We start from the raw sequence: 23,778 nt of genomic DNA, 5'->3' as shown, positions 1-23,778 counted from the left end.
GCTGCTGTTGCAAAAAAGAGCAATCCAATCCAATGTCCTAGGTTGTCAGGAGAAGATGATGGTGTGTTGGCAAAACAGAGGGAAAACTACCAGAGAAATTATCAGCACTGATGGAAATGTCATCCCCATCAGTGAAGAACACCCCAAATTGTCATGATCTAACCTGGCCCTTTTTTTAAATCCTTTCCTGGGGCTGGAGGCTCAGTAATCAGCCTTGTAAGTTTTCAGTTTTCAAATCTAGGCAGGAAGTTTGTTTTTCTTGAGCAACATGCCAATGCTATTTCATGCTGTACAGCTTCCAGTATTTTCTTAAGTGCCTTGAGAGGCTTGGCATGAAGGGCACTATGGAAATGTAGTTTTAACTGATAGCTTCCAACTTCTGCCTTGTAACCTACCTTCAAAATGAGGAATTTCAGCAGAAACAGAGGTGCTCCTTTCCCTGCATGCAAGGAGAACTGTACTTGCCGCAGCGCACACAGACAGCGTAACATATTTCAGCTGAATGTGGAGTGCTAGGTGAGCAATGTAACGCCCCTGTCAGGATGGTGACCAACATCTATCACTACAAATGGCACAAATTTAAAGCAAAACCCTCAACCTTCCCTATGCCCATATTACAAGACATGCCGGATATTCTCTTTCAGGCAGCCAGCTAACTCTGAGGACTGACTTACAACGTCCCTCCCCATCACAGAAATACGGTACCACAAAGCGGGGAAGAACTCATTCCAGCTACCCACAGAGTTCAGCCACAATCCCTTCAAGTCCCATTAAGAAATGAATGTACCAGAGCTCACTGAAATGGGCCAGGCTAATCACAGGTGTTGTGGGATGGCTAATTCATGACCAGCCACAGCCAGGCAAGCTCCTTCTCTACTTGCAAACCTAAGTGCATTATCCCCAGCTGCCATCCTGACATCCAGGTCAGATCCACAGCATCATCAGGAGCAAGGACCGTGGATAAAGGGAAACTAGGATAATGCTTTCCCCCATTAACTTGACTTTGCGCACAGAACATCACATTGTTCTTTGTCTGGATTTCTAAAGATTTTTGAAATAATATCCTAATTAATCTGCTGCGGAATTCAGGCAAGATTGCTGTAAGTATTTTTAGCTTAAAAATGCAGTGTTGCCAAGTATTTTCCCCTTTCCTATTTCACAACATTCTCTTGTGTTTGAGGCTATTATAGAGGGTCATAAAACATCTATAATTTCCCAGGTTATACAAAACCATTAAAATGCATAATATTTGGGGGCTCCAGAGGATTATTAATGATGGTAATTTGCCTGCCTTTCATCCAGAAGAATCCCCAAAATAACAGTTTTCCCAAAATAGAAGTGCAGCTGCCTGTGAGACAGGACAAGGCAAAAACCTTAACAGTGACTCATCACGGCAGAGAAGGAAAAGACAACTCTTATTCACAGGAAGATACTACTGAAGTTCTGCTAAGTGGAATGAATCAGGAATTCACCTTAATAAAAAGTGTCTGAGGATTTTTGCTTATCAAAGTTTTGCTGCTGATCTACAGACATAAAGCTAATAATAATAATAATCAAAACAAGCCTTCTGGGCATATTTGCTTTGTCATTTCTAACGTGACCCAATTGCTGCATCCCAGTGCTAGCCCTACCCACTTCCAGAGCAACTTCCATCCAGTTGTGTCAATATGTCTTATAAACATTAATGAATTAAGCCACAGGACAGTTTTGAACAGTAAGATAACAAATATTATTCTCCTTTCATGCCATGATTCAAAGTCTGCTGAGTTGTAAGAATCTCGATCAATTCTTCATTGCTCCAAAAAACCAACCACAAAGAACAAAAAAGCAGGAAAAAAAAGTCAAAGCCACGCAAGGTAATCTATGAATGACTTGATTCTTGGTGTTGTAGCTAAGAAACCAGGTTATTCTTTCTTGTCTGGGAGAAAATTAGAAGCAGCAATAAATACCTCTGCTAAAAACAGAGCCACGACATGCTTCCCAGAAGGCACACGGAATACGCAACAGCATGCAGAGCCGCAGAGGGGGTGGCCGAGGGATGTGGAGCTCACAGTTGCACACAGAATCACTTATGAGAGCAACCCAAAGCAGGTATATTGCCCTCTGTTTGATGAAGGAACAAAAAAACCTGTCAAGAAATGGCACTTAATTTGCACACATAAATACACCCACATGCAGTCAAGAAAGGGAAGGCCTTCTCCCTGCTCCTCTCCTTTTGCTTATTTTCCTATTAGTCACAACACAAATCAAACTGCCAAGCTGACAAGGCCTCCAAACAAGTCAGCAATTCTGCGGGCGTACAGACGCGCTCCCTGGCAACACCAGCCGAACAAGGCCTTGGGGACGCCAGCCCCCCTTCTGTACGAAGGCCCATGAACTGCAGTTCCTCCCGTCAGAAGCAGCTCCTACACCAACAGCCAGGCTCCTCAAACTGGGGATGGCATCCAAACACACAAAGAGAATAGGCTTGAATGCTACCAAGACGTCTGCTGGCTTGGGTTCACAAAAAGGATCACCCCAGCCCAACCAACCTACCAACTTTATACTGTGCAACCAAAATCCGCAAAGTCCAAAAATTATCAGTCACTTTAAAAAGTGGGGTTTTGACATTAAATATGTGATTTGATACAAAATTGAAAGCATAAAGCTATATAGAAATTAACATTTTACTGGTGCAGATTGGGGTATTGCTTTGGATGTGGTACAGCACTGCTGATATTTGCTTTAGGATTTATTTAACAGTTAGACAGAAATAATTTGGCCTTCAAAGCAGAGCTTGGCTCTTCCCTTTGAGAAAACTGCTGAAGTTATATCTCCGCACTGTATTATTTTCTTGAATCCAGAAGAGGAGGATTCAGTTTCATAAGAAATAAAATCAAGAGACAAAACTTCAAAGTATTTGGGCTTTACTCTCATCTTATGCTGGAATTAATTTTCTCACATAGACAGACATAGATCTCTCACTCCCTATTAACTCCTAAGGGGCAAGAGATAATCTTGAAACTACTACTGAAGAAAGAGTCACCTTAACATCAGTTTTTATGTCTATAGATAAGGAGCTCAGAAGCTATGCTAAATCACGTGGTACTTAATGGATTTCATTTTAAGGGAAAATAATTACTTCCTAAACTAACTTACAGTAAGATGACTTTGTCGAATATGCTTGGGGATGGGGGGGGGACGACGACGGGGAGAGTCTTCTATATACTGTATATAGATATTTGGAGTTTGCATCTTTTCAGCTGCTCCATTAATACCAGAATCCCTGAGTTTACCAAATCCTACCCACATACATCTTCACAACTACCGAGCAGATTTTGCTGCACGCACTTAGTTAAATCTGATGAAAGCAAGTCTTTTACCAAAGAGAGAGAGACTCACTTACCAAGTGACAAGTATCTGAAGAAGTCCATGTGCATTTAGGCATTAGAAACACCCAATTTGGGATGGAGGCTCTAATTCTTTAATTTACCAAAACCAAACTTAAAACCTACCTTGATCATGGTGTACCACTAATCATCTAAAATGGAAAAAGCCACCTGACTGCAAAACAAAACCCAATGGGATCTCAAGTTAGATAGTTTCATTTTGGAAAGGAGTTGTTAAAAAAAATAAAACAATGAACAGTGAGGTGTACTGAACCGCCAGAACCACACATTAGGAAACACAACCTATACTTAATTGTAAAATCTGTTTGCTGAGTACAAAACATTAATACACTATCTAGTGTAATCCAGTAATTGAGGGGGGGAGGAAATACTTGCATGCAAGGTTTACATAGAAGTCATGTTGTGGACCAAAGATATAAAAGTACACGTATAGAACACACACTGTGTTCTTTTAAAAATATATCTTTTATAGGGCTGTTATAGTGAAGAAATCATTAGGCCATTTATTTGTTGAGCAGGAATAAAACTGATTATATTGTTATCTTCAACCCCTTTTGAAATGCTGGCCCATTTCTAGTGTTTAGAAATATTTTGTCCCCCAAAATTCAATGTAGAAAAACATTTTAAACATATCTTAAAAGAAGTGTTATTTGATAAATAAGAATTACTGCACCCACATATCTAAACACTCGTACAGATAAATCAAAATTACCTTAAAATCAGTTTAAAAATACCAGTGAACTCAGCTAAACGTGCCTTTGCTAACAAATATTTTTCTCAACAGTAGATCTGCTCATTTAGTTTTGAATTTGAGTTTTGAAGTAATGGGAATTCTACCACTGGCCACTGAAAAATAACCCACACGCGGCGAGATCCCAAGTTTTTCACCTTCATTAGTTAAATACCACTGAATCTCACTATGTCATTTTTAACCACTCTCTCATCTTGAAAAGGGAGGAGAAGCAACTAGGGCAATGCTGCCTGTAAAGCACTTCCTCATCGTATTAGTGCTTCAGCTTAGCGTTACACTGATTGTCACATAATTTAACTTCAGGACTGGTGTGCAAATGAGCTTTTGGATGCCAGCCACAGAGAAGTCTCCAACACAGAAACTATGAAGTCTTTTTCTTCATTAAATACCCTCAAATCAATGTCACAAGCAATGATACTCAGGGACGTGTGGGATTCAGGTCAGGGAAGGATTTCTTATACTCTGCCCACTTTTTGCTTAACATTTTTAGCTTTGCATGATGCACCTTTTGGGGCTTTACCTTTTTACTCACTAAATAATGCCATTAACTGGTAACAAATCAAATCATGGGATCTTATGAAAATAGGTACTTGTCCTGCTGCTTTTCTCTCATCTTTGAAAGAGTGGCTTCTGTACACAAAATCACCTCAATGCAAACACACTGAAAGCATTTTAGAGTTTTCCTAAGTTTATTAGATTTATAGAAGCCAAATCCAAACCATTCATCCAGTGCTAACTCTGAAAGTTCATTCAGACACATCTCACCTGGGTACCCCACATTTTTGGAAACAAAGCAGTGTTTAGGGAAGGCAAACAGAACTTTGGTGGAAAGAGCACTGGATTGGGAGATTACTCCTCTCAGTTTTCCACAGCCAGGCCAGCGAACTCAAATCTCATTTCAGTCCATAACTCAGTTTCCCCAAGTAAAGAGAAAGAGAATTACTAAAAGGATACTGTTAGACTGAACTACCCCTCAATATAATTTTTTATTTGAAAACACAATTTTTTTTCTCAGATCTGATATTTAAGAAAATGAAAGCTCTTTCCCCTTCATAGCCACACCAAAAGCTGTAGCAGTTTAAATAAGATTTTATGCATACAGTAAATTTCTACTGATGTGACAGAATTGATTTAGAAAATTATTTCATTAAATTGGTGCATCTCCCTCATGTAGGAAATGTTATTTTGATTTGAGGCTATCTTACATCAATTTAGAGTAAGTCAGTAATAAACCTATTTAAGATTTAGGTAAATCACTGTGGTTTTCTTCTCTAAGAAAGAGTGTAAGAGAGTACAATTGAAAATATCATTAGGATGAAACAAAAAAAAAAATCTAACAAGAGCTGCAAAATCTAGGAACTATTTTCAATTAGTAACTCTGCTAAAGCAGCAATGCTTCTGTCTAGTGTATCCACACACGAACAATCCCAGTCTGCTGGAAAGCACGTGACTGAGGCAGGATAGTAAAGCATACAAGACATCAGGCATACCAAGTTAGTGTTGATGGGATAAAAGTATTTTCTATCTAGCTTACACAGGCAAAGTAGTTCCTTTCTCCGGGCTGCCTGGTCTGAATGCAATAATTCTGCCTTGCTTCCGGCTGAGGAGCTTCCTCTCCAGGACGAAAGCTGCACGCTAAACTTATGTGGACTCTGGGCAAGCTCCACAAGAGGAGGTTTTTAGGGAACCTAGGAAAACAACACTAAAAAACTCCTTTCCTGTGCCATTCTTAACCATTATGAGAACTCTCCAAAAATTTAAATTTAATTCAGACAAAAAAAGGCAAAAGGAACATGAACAAAGACGAGTAGATGGGTGCACAGATAAGCTAGTCCAGCCACCGACCTACACAAGTCTGTGACATCTGGTAAAATCTCAGCTCTTGCTACACAGCAAAGTTAGTGGAAGCAGTTTGGAACTGGAAGCACTTGTTGCTGCAACTGTGTCATATTAAACCAGACTAGGGGTAAGCAGTCCAGTTCTCTAATACTAGAGCCTAAAGAAATTACCATTAGATAAGTCAAAGCCCAGAGGAAGACTCAATGAGCAGGGAGGAACTCTTGCTTTCTGTTTACTTCTCCCTGGGAAGGTATTATAAGCCTTCACAAAATAGCTAAATCTGTTTCATTTGGCCACAGACTTTCTTCTTCTGTTGCCCCTGTGTGCGTGTACAGACCCACGGGCATCCTGATAGAATGTGAAATTACACAATGAGCTCCAGAGACAAGATTTTCATTTGGCTACAGAAATTTGAATGTTTTTAAGAAAGCAGATTTCCTTCTTACACTGGTCTCCAAGAGATTCACCCATCAAAATGCATAAGCTGTTGAACCGAGTGGAGATGTAGCCTGTGCTAACACTGAGAGCACTCTTGTAATAGCTCGAGTCCCTTTCTACTATCTTTCATCTGGTTTAGCTCAGTGTTGCTGGTGTATGAAATTTAAAGAGCTCTAAAAAAGATGTTAACAAGCCCTAAAGAGGAGAGTGCTCTTGCGTTAGTCATTCCCAGGAACACCTGTGAACTATTGAGTTTAATTAGTCTACAGCTGGCACTGAGTGTGTGTGGAAAGACAGGGGATTTATTATCAGATTGCAAGTCCTTAGATTGTCTCTTTCTGCGCATTTTTTCCTGTTTGTTTGTTTTGTGATAAAGGACACACAGAGAGTGAGAGCAATTGTTTAACTAACAGGGAAATCCTTTCTTGGAAAGGGTGCCAGACGCAGTTGTGCTTGGACAATGGCATCGCGAGGGAAGCTCACGTGGCAGCATCCAAGAGCACCTCAGCAGTGGGTAGAGGCAGGCAGAGCAAGCCAACAGTGAGCTGTGCACCCCAGGCCTGCTACTTATTGCTGGCGCAATTTGCTACCGAATCCATACCTTACAAATACAGAACAGCTAAGAGCCCAAATTTTCATTTTAGTAACACATTATACTTCTTTTTGTTACTCCTCAGGACTCCACTCAAAACTACAAGCGTCCTAAAACAGAGCTAAGAGGTGGGAACAGCCTCTGCTGCCACTTTATTCTGCCATCTACAACACCCAGTGACTTTCACCACAGCTAGCTGTTTTAGCACCGATTATTTCACCAATATCACACATACACAGATTTATTTTCTTTAACGACAGTGAATTGCAATTGTTCATCCTCAAATACCTCCATCTCACCTACCTAAATTAATGGCTGCACTCCCACATGGTACCAGTTTTCTCCCCTGCTTCATCATTCACCCTCATACTCACTAGGCAGGGGTTTTAAGAGAGAAATGAAAATGTGCCTCCCATATTATGCAGGAGCCAAGCAAAGCCACAACTCAGATCACCTAAGGCCTTGCCTATGCCCACTGCAGCCAGTGTACGGCCCCCAGGGCAGCCAGATGCCCTGCTTCACAGCAGCAGGCTTGTGGTCTGGGTTTGAAACTCCTGGCATTCTCACAGGAAGCAGCCACAATTTGGAGGCTTTTATCTTCGAATGAGTATTCCCCTACCTTGTGCTAAATTCAAATTACCTCAACAGAAACAATGCCCTACTTAAACCACAATGTGCAATATAATTATCATCCTGACATCATCTTTACTGACAGTAGCTCGTCTCCGCAGCCAGAGTATGAGATGCTTCCCAAGTTGATCGGACTTCATTCTGCCATCACCTTGACATTGCCAAGTCAGTTGTGCTGACATTTCTTCTAGCTGACATTGGAAAGCCTTCAGTAAATCTGTACTGACAGTTTAAATTCTTTTTTTCCCCCCCCTCATACTTTCCTCCTGTCATGTCATCTCCATAAAATTGCCCTGCCCTTGTTTCACTTCATTTTGACATCCTATTGTTATCTCTGCAGATCCTCTTTAGCGTGGCGCGCTCCTGTCACAAAGGCACAACATCTCCAAAGACCCGACATGAGAGCACCTGGAGAGGTGCGCCGGGAGTCTCATTAAAATGAATTAAATGGCTCTGCTACTAACTCTACCCCTTCCCAGCAAGTTACTTCTCAAACTACAGCCTCACACTACAGTGCTAATAAAATGCTTGAGGATGTGTGTAATTTGCACACCCCAATGCCCACGAGACCCAGATTTGTACGAGTTTGAACCCCTGGGGAGGCCACACAGACCTGGCAGAGGGAAGAACAGGGACTAGACAAAAAATCGTCCAGTAGCTCTCCAATGTCAAGGTTTAGTAACAGCTCAAAAACTTCATGCAATATAAGTCTGGAAAATATAACAAATCATACACGGCAGCAAGCCCCTAATTCAGGCCAGGCCAGCCAAGGCCACGCTCTGCCCAGCAGCAGAGATAAGGGATTTAGATAGAAACAAACACAAAGTTAGTACATCAACACTTGTTACTCACATGCTCAGCTTTAGAGACGCATTTGAGTACTCTCCCAAACCCAAAATACAACAGAGTGGCTCTAATGAAAAGCTTTGATTTTTGCAATCAGGACAGCAGGTGTGATTGATTATAATCTCACAGGCCCACATCCCTCATGGATTCAACCCTCCCCCCCAAGGAATTTTCTTTTTCCCTTTCACAGACACAGATTTTCTGCTAAAGAAGATTAAGAGCCAGGTATTAAGAGCAGGCACCTATGGATGCCAACAGGCACCTCATGGGATTCCCCCCGCCCAAGCCCCGCAAAGGCAGTGCCGACCGCACCGGGGGTCCCACAGGCTGGGCTCACCCAGCCCCGCTCCCCCGGGGGTCCCACAACACCCTTGGGGGTACGGTACCACCCTCCCTGGGGAGGCACCCCACACCTCACCCCGATGCCCGCCGAAATACCCGGGTGCTGCCATGCCCCCGGTCAGCGCAAGCTGGGGAGGCCTGGTCCCAGGGCAGCAGCACTGCCCTGACAGGAAGGGGCCCGGTGTTGCCCTCCTACAGCCCAGACCCAGCTGCACCTCCATTAGCAGGACCCGGTCCGCTGCCCTCATTAGCAGGAGCCATTACCTTCGTTAGCAGGGCCCATCCCCTCATTAGCAGACCAGGGAGCCCTGCACCTGGCCCAGAGGCCCAGGAGAGGCCCTCGCCCCTGGGGGATGCGGTCCCACAGGCCCAGCTATGGGCAGCCTCTGGCAAAGGGGACGCACAGCCGGAGACCGATTTCATGCTGTATAATTAACAGCCTTTAAAATCCATTTTATGAGGGTACCTCAGGCCTCGTGATCACTTCGTGAGACAGCAACAAGATGTATTTATGTTTGGCAGGGTGGGGAGAGCAGGGGAATAGCCCTGTGAAACTGAAAAGGAGCTAAAACCCATGTACCCTTTTATGGTGTCTAACAGATTTTATGCTAATATAATTTATACGGAATTTAAAATTAAACTATATACATGGACTATTTCCTGCAATTCAGTTATATATATTGAGATGTAAATAGATACGTGCTATAAAAGTGTAATTAAGCTGTCCATGCAATTAAAAAGCACGTTGTTTTATTTGTATATGATTCCATGCAGGTTTTTTCTTTATGAGTAGACAATGAAATACAATGCTTTCTGACACCAGATATTTTGTCTTTGCTTATTGATCCATATTTCTCTGAGCTGCAAAAATCACATATAACCCAGGAAAGCCACAAGGACCACACCAAGAGCCTGCGCTGATCCCGTGAGTTCAGACATCAACATGGATTTCATATACACCAAAATCCAGACCAACAAAATGAAGTCTAATGTACTCCTAACTCAAAAAAGAAGAAAAAAAATATCCCTCCAGTTATTCCCTGAGTCCTAAATCTACAGTATACTGTTCCCTCGGCAAAAAGCCAAGCTAGAAGGGGGGGGGGGGAACCCCAAACAAAAAAGCCCCCAAACCAAGTAGCAATAGATCGGGAGGTTTTATGTCAGAGATATCCATTAATCAACTTCTGCTACACGTATTTTATGTATATAGCATGCATCTACAAATTCCTCCAAAAAATACATCTGCAAGAAATGCATCACTGCTGTGTTTTCCTTAAAAAACTCATATAACCTATTGCTTTGCCTGGTGTGTCTGCTCTCCCTGCGCTCCCCTGCTCCCACAAATGCTATGGACTCTGGCTCACAGGTCTGAAACAGATTCAGCTAGTTTAAAAAATAACGTAGTAAAAAATCAGTGAAACCTGCCCACCTAGATACATTTACACCACAAGTGAGCTCCCAGCAGTCACAGTTCGTCTCATATATTCATGGAAATGAACTACAACAGGCTGTGTAGCATAAACATCTATACGCAGTTGAAAATCATTACATTCTGCACAGATAAGCTCTAATTCAGTATGTCTGTTTAGGTGAAACAATTAACCCACGTGTCCTGTGTTGCAAGCAGCCCTAAAAGGCTTTACACATTTCAGCGCAGGGCACCTCTTCGTTTGACCTCATGTATCCACTGGGTTCGGCTACAAGGCCTTAGAGAGATGCTGACTGAGAACGGATGACTGCACATTCAATAACTGAGGAAATCTTTGATGCAACTATATTAGGGATGTCATTACTACATATTTTTTGATCAACAATACATCAGCAGAACATTTTGCTACCATTGCTAACTCTGCTGTGGTTCAGAAACAAATGCTTCAGGACATGTACTACCACACTCCTACTGCGTATACAAGAGATACACTACTGTACCCTCTATGGAATACGACTGTCAGCAATTAAAATGAACATCGAAAAGACGGAACACGGTTTGTGATGCATTTTCCTGGCTTTTGTGAAACATTTGTTCACCACATTTGCTAACTCTCAAAATGCAAGCATACACAAGAGGTCTGCTAATCCAGGGAATTAGCAAGGTATTGCTCCAACAGATTGCAAGACAACAGAGCTCTGTTTCATACAAATGGGCTTTAGACAAGCAATGGGTATGCTCTATGAACAACTCACCCTTTTTTCCTAAGATCTAGAAAACCATCAGGTGATCAAAACCAAAAAAGATTTATGCTTGCAACCTTTTGAGACAAAGGCTTCTGTGTTGGAATTTTTTCCTCTCTCCCGTCTGAACTCTGATAGCCTGCAAAGACATAACCTTACAGCGCAAGAAAATAAGATTTAAACACATCTTAAATAAAACAGCCCAGTTGCTATCACACTGTGATTATCAGCAATGCTGCCAACAACCCACACTGGAGCCAGAGTCTCTTCGAACACCATAAATTCGCAGCTGCCTTAAAGAACACGCGCCTTCATCTATCTCTGAAGCCCTGCAAGGTCACAGAAGACTCTTACTTTGCTGCATATCCAAAACAAAAAATGTTCAGTGCAAATAAATAAATAAATAAATAAAGTAGCAATATACTCAGATTTTCTGAATAATTCAAGTCCCATTCTTGATGGTGACAGGAATACAGCAGCAACTGCTGTTTTGGGGATGCTGAGACAACCCATTGCTGGTGACGGAGGGTTTATGATCTATGTGAATCTGTTTGAGGTGGGGTGCAGCTGATGAAAGGTTCTTTTTCATGCAGAGCTATTTGGGATTCGGATGTTTACAACAGAATTTCCATTCCACACAAAGCATCACCACTACATTTTTCACACCCCTTAACAGTTGTATTAATATAATACACACTTCTGTAATTTGTCCTTTCTTGTAAAAAAAAATACAGGGCAAAATGCCCAGCAGCTTTACATATTTACATGTGGACAGATGCATGGCTTGTACATATTTATGTGCACACACATAAACATGAGGAATTTACTTCCAAATGTGGGCACACATGCAACGTACACATTTTTAAAGTAGGGTGTCAATTTTTATCACAGGAAAAAATTTATAGATTAATTAATAGCAAGAGGCATTTTTCTCCTGTATAGAACAGCACACTGATCAAGAACATTTATAAACCCTCCACTTGCAATTCCCAATATTGACAATACACTGAAAGCTTGACCCAGCAATTGAGTCAACGAAGTAGGCTCATGAGCTCATTCGTGTTACAGCATTTAATACACATATGCTACTTCCTATAGACGCTTTACCAAACAGTGCACCACAAACTATAGAGGAAACCAGGAGAAAGCAGCCCTCCAGTCATGAAAATCTGACATAACAGTATGTAATTCCATCCTTGTTCAACATCTAAAACCAGAAGGCAACCTTGAAAACCCTTCGAAACAGAAAAACAAGGAGGACTCACACCCCAATATATGATACGGAGCTCTTCTGAAAAAATCATATCTGCTTTCCCCAGGAATTCTTCCTACACAAATCCAGTGATACTGCGCCTAATCCGGCTGTTGACAACAATATTCAATTGCTGTTAGTGCCTGGCTTGTCCTGCAGATCCAGCACGACAGCACCAGTCCCTTGGGCAGCAACCAGATCAGGCTGCTCTCCAGTCCAGCGGTACAGCTGCATGCCAGGTTTGGTGGTGCAGATACCCATGTCCATGCACTCTTTTGTTTTTGTCTTCAGTGCTCATTATCATTAATTATGATTCACAAACCAGAAAGAAGCCATGCAAACTAAATTCACAGAGCTCCCAAAGCAGCCCACAGTGTCAGTGTCCAGGCACAAGCTACATGTTAAGACTGTCTGTCTGAACATGTGGAAGTTGTAACACAAAGGCAAGTTCCTGTGCCCGTGTGTTATGGCATTGATGTCTCCAAGGCTCTCCTCTTATAGCTACTTTCTGCCAGGACATGCTTAGTACTTTGCTCATCCCCCTGTATCTCCAGTGGTCTTTCCTACCCGAAGTTACTGGCTTGCCTCCTGAATCCTCATCTTCTCTCCTAACTAGGTGGGGAAATAGCTAGTCGCAAATCTCTCTTTCTAACTTCAGTTGAGTACTGCCATTAACTAATAAGAAAGGAGCGGTAGAGAGTAGTTCTTTAAGTATACTATTCACATAAGGCTAGTTTTTGCTGAAAATAAAACCCTCAAAAATCCAGTCTCTCATATTTTCATAGCTTATACCTCCACTCAGCTTCAATAAGCCAGCAACAATATTGCATGCCCAGACTCCGTATCACTGGGATCACTGGGGCTTGAGTAAAGCGGGAATTTAGCCAGCACCTATTTAATTCCAAATTCATTTAATATCTCTATACCCCCTTGACAAATAAGCCTTACAACATTACGAGTTAATCAAGCCAGGCACTAGTGAAATATTTTTTAAAACCCCTTAAATCTAATAGAAGATTACTGCACCCAACCGTAGAAACAATTTTAAGCCTAAATTTGGCAAGACACAATAGTTTTATATGGAGCTAATTACTTCCAAGTGTCCAGGAAATACAATTCAGTAATTACAGCTGTATTAGCTGGATGCAAGCTAAGCAAGAGGCAGAGCTTATTTACCACCGAGTGGGTGATTCACCCTGGACATCCTACACAACCTAGCCCTGCTTCACAAACAGATTTTGCTGAAGACTGAGCCAAATTCAAGAACCAAAGGTTCTCAACGCAACCCTGGTTGACAGTGTAAAAGATTTGAAGGCTTGTGAGTACTGATGTGTGGGCATATTTGCAAGCATCAACACTCAAGGTGGAGGCCAGGTTTTCGAGGGAGCTCAAGTCTCCCTCTCTAGCACTCTAACATACAGGTTCCATTTTCCCAGCGCCTACTGGTGCAATGCTTCTCACCGTGCCATCCTAGGAGCCAGGCACTGGGTGAAGGTACACGGCTCCAAACTCTTCTGCATACCTGAGGAGAAAACACCTCTCAGTGACCACAGCAGGTATCTCATTGCTCAAACACCTCAACTTTAGAAAGCACCATGCTTCAATTTAACATCAGTATTATCAAACCCAATTCAGAGAGACACAGGTCTCTCTTTGACATGACAAAGCTGGCTCAGTGAGCTAGCCAAAAAGCCCACAGAGAAAGGGCTGAGCCAGTCCTCACCACAAGCACAGCCCCAGTCCCTAAGAGGTCCAGACCATCCCCACACTATGCCATCTCGCAGGACATGTTCAAGGCACAATTTTTACAAGACACCTTCCTACTGGCTGAAAACAGAGCTCACACTAAATTAACTGAAGTTAAGTCCTATCATCTATATACCCCACAGAAAAGATACTCCATCATAATTGTCAAGAGAAAACTTGTAAGCCAAGCAGCAGACAAAATAACCTCTGCTCCCCATCATGCTGCTCTAAAAGAGCTTCGCTCAGTTTATGGCAGAAATGGATTTGATAATGCAGCAAGGGAAAAATACATCATAGGACAACATTTCCAGTTCAGCATTCTCCACCCCCACATTTTCCACAATAATTAATAACCAAAGCTGTAAATGTTTAAATGATCCACGTTCTCTAGTGCAGCCAGCAATGCCTCAAGAGGATTTCCACCAGGGCTAACGCTATTAACTGTGTGGATGCCTGAGGATACATACCGCTTAATGGATGAAAGGACACTTCTGTACAGTCTCCAACCATTTAGGAACTCTCTTTTAAATCTGGACCAGCTTAATAGAGCATTTAGGGTTCCCAAGGTTTGCGTAAACGTCCACGTTTTACCCAAGGGTTAAAGGAGTAAAATGGTTTTCCAGACTGTCAAGTGCTAATAGATACTATCTATTGCTCTTCCCCATTCCAACAGTTCCCTTCCAGGCCAGAGAGCCCAACCTACTTTCAGTCTTCCCAGCAAATGGTTATCCAGGGAGAGCAGGCAGGGATCAGCCAGCCCTGGGGAAGCTGAGCAACAGGCATGGGGAACCTTCCTCTAGTTTCAGACAGCGCTAGAAACGAAATCACTCCCAAACGTGGCTCCAGGACGCCGGGTTTTTTTATTTGCGTAAGTCCTTGGGAACCTTTGCAGTTACCAACACACTTGTCAGCACTTCAGGCAAGAGAGAATATTTTAGCATGGAATTATAACCATAATAATCACCAGTTTTTCCTGCCCTGCCTTCTCCAACCCCTCTCTGTCCATTCCCCCATCCTAGGATTAATACGGACAAAGGAAGCTTTTAACACCAAAGCAATTTCTCAGTTTCTGGGGGTTTTTTTAAGCCTAATTTTCAAAGAGCTAGGGGTACAGAAGTTCACCCTGCCTGTGTGTGTTTGCCTATCTGTCACGCTTCTAATAACTTTTGAAACCCACTAATTTCAAGCAAATTTGACAGCAGGGCAGAGGTCTCAACAATACCAAGTTCCCATAAGTTCAGTGAGGAGACTGCAGCCGTGTAGCGAAGAGGCGCCTGGCTTCTCTCACCTCCCACCACGGGGAAGGCTAGCATGTTAGCTCACACCTCATTAGACAGCACAAACCCACAGAGGAAATCAATTACGAGATAAAAGTCCATCGGAAACTGGCCTTCAATCATCCTGCTGCTCATGCAACTACTTGATTCTTAATTCCTCTGACAGCCTGATAACAAGGGCTGCCGTGGTCCCTCCTTAGGCAGCAGAAGGGTAAATACATCAAGACCCACAAAAGACATCCTTGCCTCCTGCACCACTGCGTGCTCGACCGTGGCCTTGCATTGAGAGGAAGCAAGGGCAAAGCATCATTAAAATGGTCACCAGGTACCAACAAGAACACATGGACTTGAAGGATTTGTTTTGTAACTGGATGGATTTAGAGCCACACACTCAATTGTAAACATGAACCAAAATACGGATGTTTCCCCCACCTGGCAAAGTTCAACCCATTCAAACCAATACTTTGGAAACACTGAACATTTCCCAGATGTTTTGGTCTCTCACTCCTTTTCTTTATTGCTTCAGATGCCAGGGACATACTTAAGACCAATACTTATGTTTGCACTACTAGGCTTTGCAGTAACAGATATGGCCAGTGCAGCGTGGCCACTGCACACCTGGGCGTATAGCTGAGGGCCAGGTTCCCCTGACCTTGCCACGCATGAGATGAGCTCCCACTCAGACTTGACAGATTTCTCTAAACAACTCAACAACTACCAGTATCAGGTACACTTACTGGAAAGATTTAAAACAAAACAAAAAACTACAAAAAGCAGAATAACCTTAAGTGCCTTACTAACAGCTGGGCTCTTTCTTTTTCCACTTAGGGACTCATTTCTGTAAAACAGAGGCTTCATTCTTCAACATAAGACTTCAAATACATGGAAAATCTGAACCAGACCTATAGCGCCAGGTTACAGTTTCCAGCAAGACGGTTTAATGGGATCTTCGAAGGCATTCTTCCAATGTTTCATTCCTACCATTCCTTTCCCTTCATGGTTCTTCTTTATGGACAGATGCATGCAAAATGGGGTAAAATTGGGTCCACAAGGATCAGTCAAATATGTCTGAATAAGTCATGCGTTCTGTATGTTATCTGCAAGACTGCAGACTGATTTCTTTCTGTATCTTCTAATACACATTGCACTTGCAGTTCAAAGAGACAAACCCAGACTAGCATGCTGCGCCATCAAGAAGTGCAGCTGCAAATGAGCAGGGAGTAACTGAATTCTTACCAAGGCTGGCTGGCTGGGTTGGCAATGTGGGCTGTGCAGCTCCACAGCTTATAGATAACTTGGTTCCATCTACACAAGCTCTGGAGACAACAGTGACTGCCATTATATCTTTCTATGGAGCAGCTAAGAGTGCATCTCCCTAGAAAGATAATAACTGGGAGGTAAAATTTGGCAAATGCCTTCTCTAATAAAGGAGGCAGGCGAGTTCTCTGGCCAGCCAGCAATATTTGCCTCCACTCCCACCAACTTCTCCAGGATCAGTGTATCATTCTGTATCTTTCAGGCTGCACGCCTGAAACCATCCCCTTCCCAGCTTTCAACTAAAATTTTGGGGGACAAAAAAAAGCCTCTTCTAGAAGCACAATAGGAAACAACCAAGTTTCAGGCAGATGAATGTCTAGTTTGTGAAGCTCAGGATACCAGTAGCTTGAATCCCAAGTCTTGGTCATCTCTTCCCAGATTTACAGTTCACAGCCATCCTACCAAAGTGCATAAATGTAATCATCAGAGAAGGCCTCATGAATAAGCACTACTACAGTGGAAAAGTCTTCTTTATACACATTACCTATAAATAATTCTGATTTGTGCACAAGAGTTACTATGAACTCAATTCTCCTGCTCTTCAACACACTGAAGGCATCAGAATTGGGCCATCGGTTATTTACAGAGAAGCTCGAGGAGTTGCTACATGCTTAAATGCTGGCGATTCAATAGCAGGGGTGGTTCTGCTTACCTGAAGGCAAACTGCACGTCCTCAGCACAAAAATATGAGGTTTGGATTAAGAAATGTCTGCAGCTCTAAGAGTACTCTGCCTTAGTAAATCAAAGTCAGATTCTTAATCTTACAGTGTCATTTTTCTGTGGTTCAATATGTAGTCACACCAAAGAACATGTTCAAGAGTCTGGGGCACTAGGTGGGGGGCTGGGAAGGGAGAGTAATGCAATTCAGGTTGGGAGGACCAGGAAATGATCACCATAATACAGGTGGAGAATCTGAAGCTGAAATACATTACAGTCTTGAGAAATCATCTCATGTAACTGGTAGTACAAATTGGCTTTAAGAGACATCTCAGCTGGCACATGTATTCCCCGCTGAACAGTGATACCTATTCAAATGATCAAAACCCGTCAGTTCTTAAATTCAGGATAAATCCCAGACCTCAGAAACAGGCAAATGAAAAAAAAAGTTCAAAAGCAGAAAGACAGCAAATGTTACTCTCAGGACCAATCTCTCTGATATGCCTCAAGCTTGCTAACAGCATTCTAATGCCACAGGCATGTTACTTTCCTTTGCCCTCGTATTTTATTTCAGTGAAGTCCTGTCCTAATAACTGATTACAAAACACCAAACAAGCTGTAGTGTTATCTTGCTAACTGGTGAAATATTTAGGTCCATTTAAGTGCCATGCAAAACCAAGTCTGAATATATGGGCTACAGCAGGCAGAAATAGGAATTCTGCATTCAGAGACAGGAATATCCTATTGAGGCCCATTCCTCACTCCCAGAATGTGCGAAAGCCCTCTCACCAAATCAATGCAAAACAGCGTGCCGTTGCAACACGATAAAATGCCTCCTTCACATTTAATGTGGAAATTACCATTCCTCGACAACTACGTTCACAAAGAAGGAGGAAGCTAAGTGCCAGCTCCTATCCTCTGGCCAGACTCACGTGAAGAACTGCTCACCTATATAAAAATGAATGATCTGCAGAAGATGACATGTTTGTGAACCAGAGCCTTGGTAACGCAGGGAGCAGCAATTCTGCACTCTTCCCTGGGTGCAACCAGTTTGCTTACTGCACTTCAAAGGACTCAAGTGGGCAGAGGACACTGCACCCACTGGCGAGGGCTGTTGGTTGACAGCCACCTTTCCCATGCCTCCATGCTCGCTGTGTGCTGCAGGACACGGGCTTACTCAGCACAGCCTTCGGCACTGGGAGCAGCCAAAAATGAAGGACCCTTTTAAGCAATTGCTAAGGGCACAGACATATCCCAAGGTCAACGCTGGCTTCTGGCAGCCTATGCCCGGACAAAAGAACCTGACAGCACTAAGGAAGGAAACCCCAACCACCCTGCTGCAGTGAGACGAATGATGCAGATGTCCCCTCTGAGAAATCACTGCCCTGCCACTCGGGCAGAAAATGCAAGGACTGCATTCTCAGTAGCAAGGAAAAAAAAAACACGCCAGAAAAGAAGTGTTTGCTATTTTGTATATCTCAGTGGAAATAAAATGTCTGTAATACACAGGAGTCTTTAGAAACATTGTAATATCCTCCTTTCCAACCCATGCAGTTTGATTTTTCAGGAATATGCAAACTGGCTTTAAAAGAATTGCCCAATGATTTTTTTGGGGGGGACCACTGTCTCCTTCAAAAAACAAAATCCACATTTTCAGAGCACTAACATACACAAACTTGCTTCAGCATTTCCTAAGGGCATTCGGAGAAGCAGAAACCAGTGTCCAGAAGAGACACCAAAGAGTCCAGCAGCAACATCAGCGGTACATTTAACTCAGTCCAGAGCTTGATGGTTCTCCTCCCTCCACACTGCATGCCCAGAACACCTAAGGATATATGGGGAGGGAGGACCAACCCACTAAGACAATTTTCAAAACACAGAAGCAAACTGAACTTCCTCCCCACCCAAAGGAGAACAACAATGTAATTGTAAATTTGGCTTTAAATCATTACTTGTTTCCAGATTGCAAAAACCTTCTCTGGGTCTGGCAACAAGGATCTAAAATAGTCTTCAAACATCACTTCTTGAAAGATTTCCACTTCAACTGCTCAGGGTCTGGATAAGCATCCAAATATCTAAATCATGCTCCGAATCAAATATACACACCAAAGCAGAGTGCAACACACCTACAAGAGTATCTTTCTTTACAAACTGCTATGAAGTGCATGCGTGCAAAATTTCAGTGTCTGAAGCCCCGTGTTTGCAGCAGTCGCATAACTGAATTATCACCGATTCACAGGCTACTATTCTTTCAGCAAAGTCCTCTCCAGTCTTTTGTGTGAGATAAATAGTTAAGTTTGACTCTATTTGCATCATGCTTGCCAAGACCTGTGAATTGGGAATTAATAGCTCCCACTGCTACCACATTGCAGCCAATTTTACTGCATTCACTCCAGCAAGTTTCAATACATAGCGGTCAGATGCAATTTTAATGAGCACCTCTACTGTTCTATTTATTTTAATACCTTTATTGCCCCATCAAATTTATAATAATTAAGCATATTATAATTACAGTGAATTAAGCAGAGACTCCTTAAATGTATCTCCCATTATTTTATAATCATTTAAAATTAATAAAATTGATTGTAAAATCCAATATCTGGTGTATGCTAATGTCTGTTCTCATCATTACACAAAGGTCTACTTAGGTCACGGCCAACTACAAAGATTTCTGTACTATTAGAAGGTCTATAATAATCCATTTTCTTTACCGATCTTCTGATACATAGATCCCTTCCACAGAGTACCATTTAATGCCTTGATTTTCCAGGCTTCTTCCAGAGCCAGCAGCAGGCCTGGCTGTAGAGGGCTGTAGAGGGCTGTAGAGGCCACAGGGTCCTACCAGGGCAAACAGTTTGACCACCACTATTTTCAGTGAATGGCAAAGAGTCGTACTTCTAGCTGTAAGAACCAGGCTGAACATCACAAGATAATAAACTCATCAGCACTCCAAATCATCTGATGACTTTCTGCGGTCCGGAGGAATCTTCTGCTTCAGTTCATAGTGGTAGACAGTTGTGCTGGTGTCGGTACTGCACAGCTCGGTACTCACCAGGTTCAGAGAAAGGAGCTGGAACAAATGGCACCCACTAGGCTAGTCTTGCATTTTCTTTTCCTGTTTTGGGGCTATTTCAGGAGAGAAGAATCTAGTAAATGAACTGCCAAGAAAAATGATGTTGTGATCTCTGGGAAACCAGAGTTACAAGGTGAGGGCTCATGTCTCTGACTCTGCCCAAGCAGAACACCCTTGGAAAGTCTGTGCTGTCAGACTGCAGAGCCAATGCATCAAGGTCTTCTAGAAAATGAAGAGGCAATCTATAAAACATCACCCAAAGCCCCTGAATTTCTGAAAAGCTTCAAGATGGAGCTAACAAGAACTCTTTTCCCATTGAATTTCCCCGGGAGGAACTTCTCTTATTAATTATACAAACCAAAGCTGACTTGCTAAACTTTGTGACCACATAGACACAGACCTAGGCAGGTACCCAGTATTTGTTGCACTAATTTTGCCTTTGTTGCCCTGGATGTGCAGTTTGGTTTCTCTACGCTTCAGCTTCCTTCACTATTTTTTTGTCTGGGGAGTGGTGGGGGTGGTTTGACTGGTGAATTCCGCCAGCCAGGAGGAGGAGAATCCTTTCGGTCCATGTTTCTGCAGCACAGAAGCTCTGACACAGCACCGACCCAGACCTCAATGTAACTTGGCCAGTTCAGGTCTAAATTCTGCAATGCAAAGCACAATGTGGTTAGGGGCTCCTCTAAACCACCTGGTTTTCCTAAGCATTTGAAGGCACTGGAGCGAAAGGCTTGATGTGTCTGGTATTACTTCCTAATTTGCATCGCCAGTTAATGGCAGCCACTTTAATTACAACAGTACGCAGACTGCAGGCCCTTTTAGTGCTTGTCAGGCTACCTTGCTCTGAGCCTCAGCGCTGCTTCTCTCTTACCGACATCGCTTTCCATTGAAATGTTCTTTTCTCTGTCAGCTTTGGGGTGAGATTTGAGCTGCTACCCATCGCAATCAGTGAGTGTGAACTTTCCCTGTGCCACGGGGCCTTGCCACAAGCCACAAGCTTGTCGGCACTGTCAGCTCCGCTGCAGCCAGCAATCAGCTCAGCTACACTCCTCCCCAAGACGCCTCGCTCCACAGCAAGTAATTTCTCTGGCTGAATCCCCTGTTCCCCGCAGGAGAAAAAAAAAAGAAGTTACATCACAGCAATCTCACAGGGAAGGCAGGCGATCTGCTTACTCAGAGCAAGCTTTTTATTTTTAGACTTGTTGGAGGAGGCAGTGGCTATATAAATAAAAAGGCTGCTGTGAGTCTGAGTAAGCACAGTGCCTGCATGGCTTGTGTCATCACAATGACTGAACAATTCTCTACCCAAAGGACGGAGTGGGAGTCCACAGCAAATGCTCTTTGCGTGGAACACAGAGGCGTGGGAATTTCATTGGAAATGCTCTGGCTTCAGAGCCAGACACAAGCATGAGCAAAGCACATGGCTACGGAGACTTGTCTCCTGCACAGTGCCAGCACCCAGGGTCTCGGTGCTTTCAAGGAGAGAAATCAAACCACCACAACCCCATGCAACGGGATCCCACAAGAGCCTTCACGATCCAGGCATTTTCTCTTGCAAAATACATGTTCATGGAGCCTTTAGCGGTCTGGAGCAATAAACTCATCCTTCTAGCCAGTACCTGCACAATCTCCTCATGCAGTCCCTTCCGACAGTAGGTTCAGAGACATTGTCCTTTGGAGGAAGCCTGAAAAGTGTTGGTGGACTCTAACCTGCTGGGAGGAGGGCATGGTTTGTACCTCCAAGGGTCTAAATCGGTCTGATATCCTAAGCAAATCTCCAGGGTTGTTTCTGTTTGCTTGTTGATACATCTCCTTGCTTCTTTTCTGTAGCAGGAGGCATAGCTGTTCTTCAGCACTTCTATCAGTTGTGGAGTAATAACTGGCTTTTAGAAGACCGGGTTGGAGTCTAACTAAACACTCGCTATTTCATCTACCCTCCAAAAGAACAAATACATAAAGTAGCAGGAAACATCATCCCTGACTGCAGTTACACGCAATATGCCCTGCTGTTAATCCTGAGCACACGAACACCACCATTTCCCATTTATGGGCTCAGACTTCTTTTTTCTCTCCCTGATCTATTCCCCACCCTCCCTGCAACAGCTCCATCCTTCCAAGCAGCTCTCCCAGCTGAACAGCCTTGAAAAAGCATGTCTCTGCTTTCCACCCGAATGGGCATGGTTCATTGTTTAAAGCATTATAGTTCTTCTGAGCCTAGTAATATTTGAAAGCAATAAATAAATTCATTGTTTACAAAAGGAGTAAGCTTAGGAGAATTTGTGATGTTATGTAGGATCCCCATCAGGCATTACAGTGTTTTGCATGTCCTGCTGATGCACCTCACAGCTGAGCTGGTGCTCTCAGCCGTCCTGCTCCTTCCACAGAGATTCTAAGCCCTGCAGACTTCTGCAATGGCTCTTGCAAAGTTACTCAGTAACTCTTTCCAATGTGACGGCTCTTTTTTAGTGGATTTTTATGACACTAACCAATCCTACTAGCTATGTTTAGTTAATCTGGAAACAAGACAAGACAAGGACTGGGTCTTGCTGCATGTCTGGCAGTGTCCACGGTACGTGCAATTCATACAGCCAGAGACGTTTCTCCTTAACGATCAATGCAGTTCTTCATTCTGCACTGATGGGTGTTAGGAGCCCTCATACATGTACTTAATGTGTACCCTGACACATGCTTCAAATCTAACTGCAGTCCTCTTACACAAAGTCTTTCTGACAGGAAGGCTCCAGTTGGGAACTCTTTCAAGAGAATCATTAAGTACACGCATAAATCTTTTTGAGAGTCAAGCCTACATTTTGAACTCAAGTCACTGATGTTTCAAATCCAAATTTACAGCACTTCCAAGCTTCCATAAAAGGAAAAAAACCCTGCAATAAAATTAATGATCACTTGTCTTTACATTTCTGTTGGTGCATTTCAGCAAGTAAGATTATATGCACATATTCAGAAGTCGGAGATACATTATTCATAATGCTATCAGCTCAGGACTGCCTCCCGTGCTGCACTTTTTTGCTCAGTTGTGCACTTCAGTTTGTAAAATGCTTACAGTGTGCATACCTTACACAGAGTCACACTAACAACATCTGCAGAGAACAGACTGATAAGCAGAGCCAGAGAGAAGCAAGTCACCATCAGATGTGTCACCACCACCTCAAGACATCCAACCAGCAACTCCGAGTTTGGCAGAGTGAGAGGAGTCAGCTACTCCTATGCTACCAGGTCAGACAGAGCTACTCCGAAATAAAGCCACGTTCCAAAAGCATCTAATTATCCACACAACTCTCCCTGCTCTACTATTTGCTGACACCACAAAAGAAGGTGGAGTTCAAACAACCTTCGTCCATCTGGGAATGCACTTAATGATTTCTTATTACACATTCTGTTTAGCCCACAAGTATTTATCCAGCACCAGGACAAGATTCTGTTTGCAAAGATTGCTAAC

At 43.0% G+C, this 23,778-nt stretch overlaps 1 protein-coding gene across 2 annotated transcripts in view; it reads right to left on the bottom strand.

The window, feature by feature from the left end:
* AUTS2 (activator of transcription and developmental regulator AUTS2) overlaps positions 1 to 23,778 on the bottom strand; it is an 803,913-nt gene that overhangs the window by 666,639 nt on the left and 113,496 nt on the right. The window lies entirely within an intron of this gene.

The sequence above is a fragment of the Pelecanus crispus genome, chromosome 12, assembly GCF_030463565.1.
Source record: "Pelecanus crispus isolate bPelCri1 chromosome 12, bPelCri1.pri, whole genome shotgun sequence".
NCBI lineage: Eukaryota > Metazoa > Chordata > Aves > Pelecaniformes > Pelecanidae > Pelecanus > Pelecanus crispus.
Note: the sequence above shows the minus strand (reverse complement) of the source record. Positions and strands in the feature narration are given on the sequence as shown.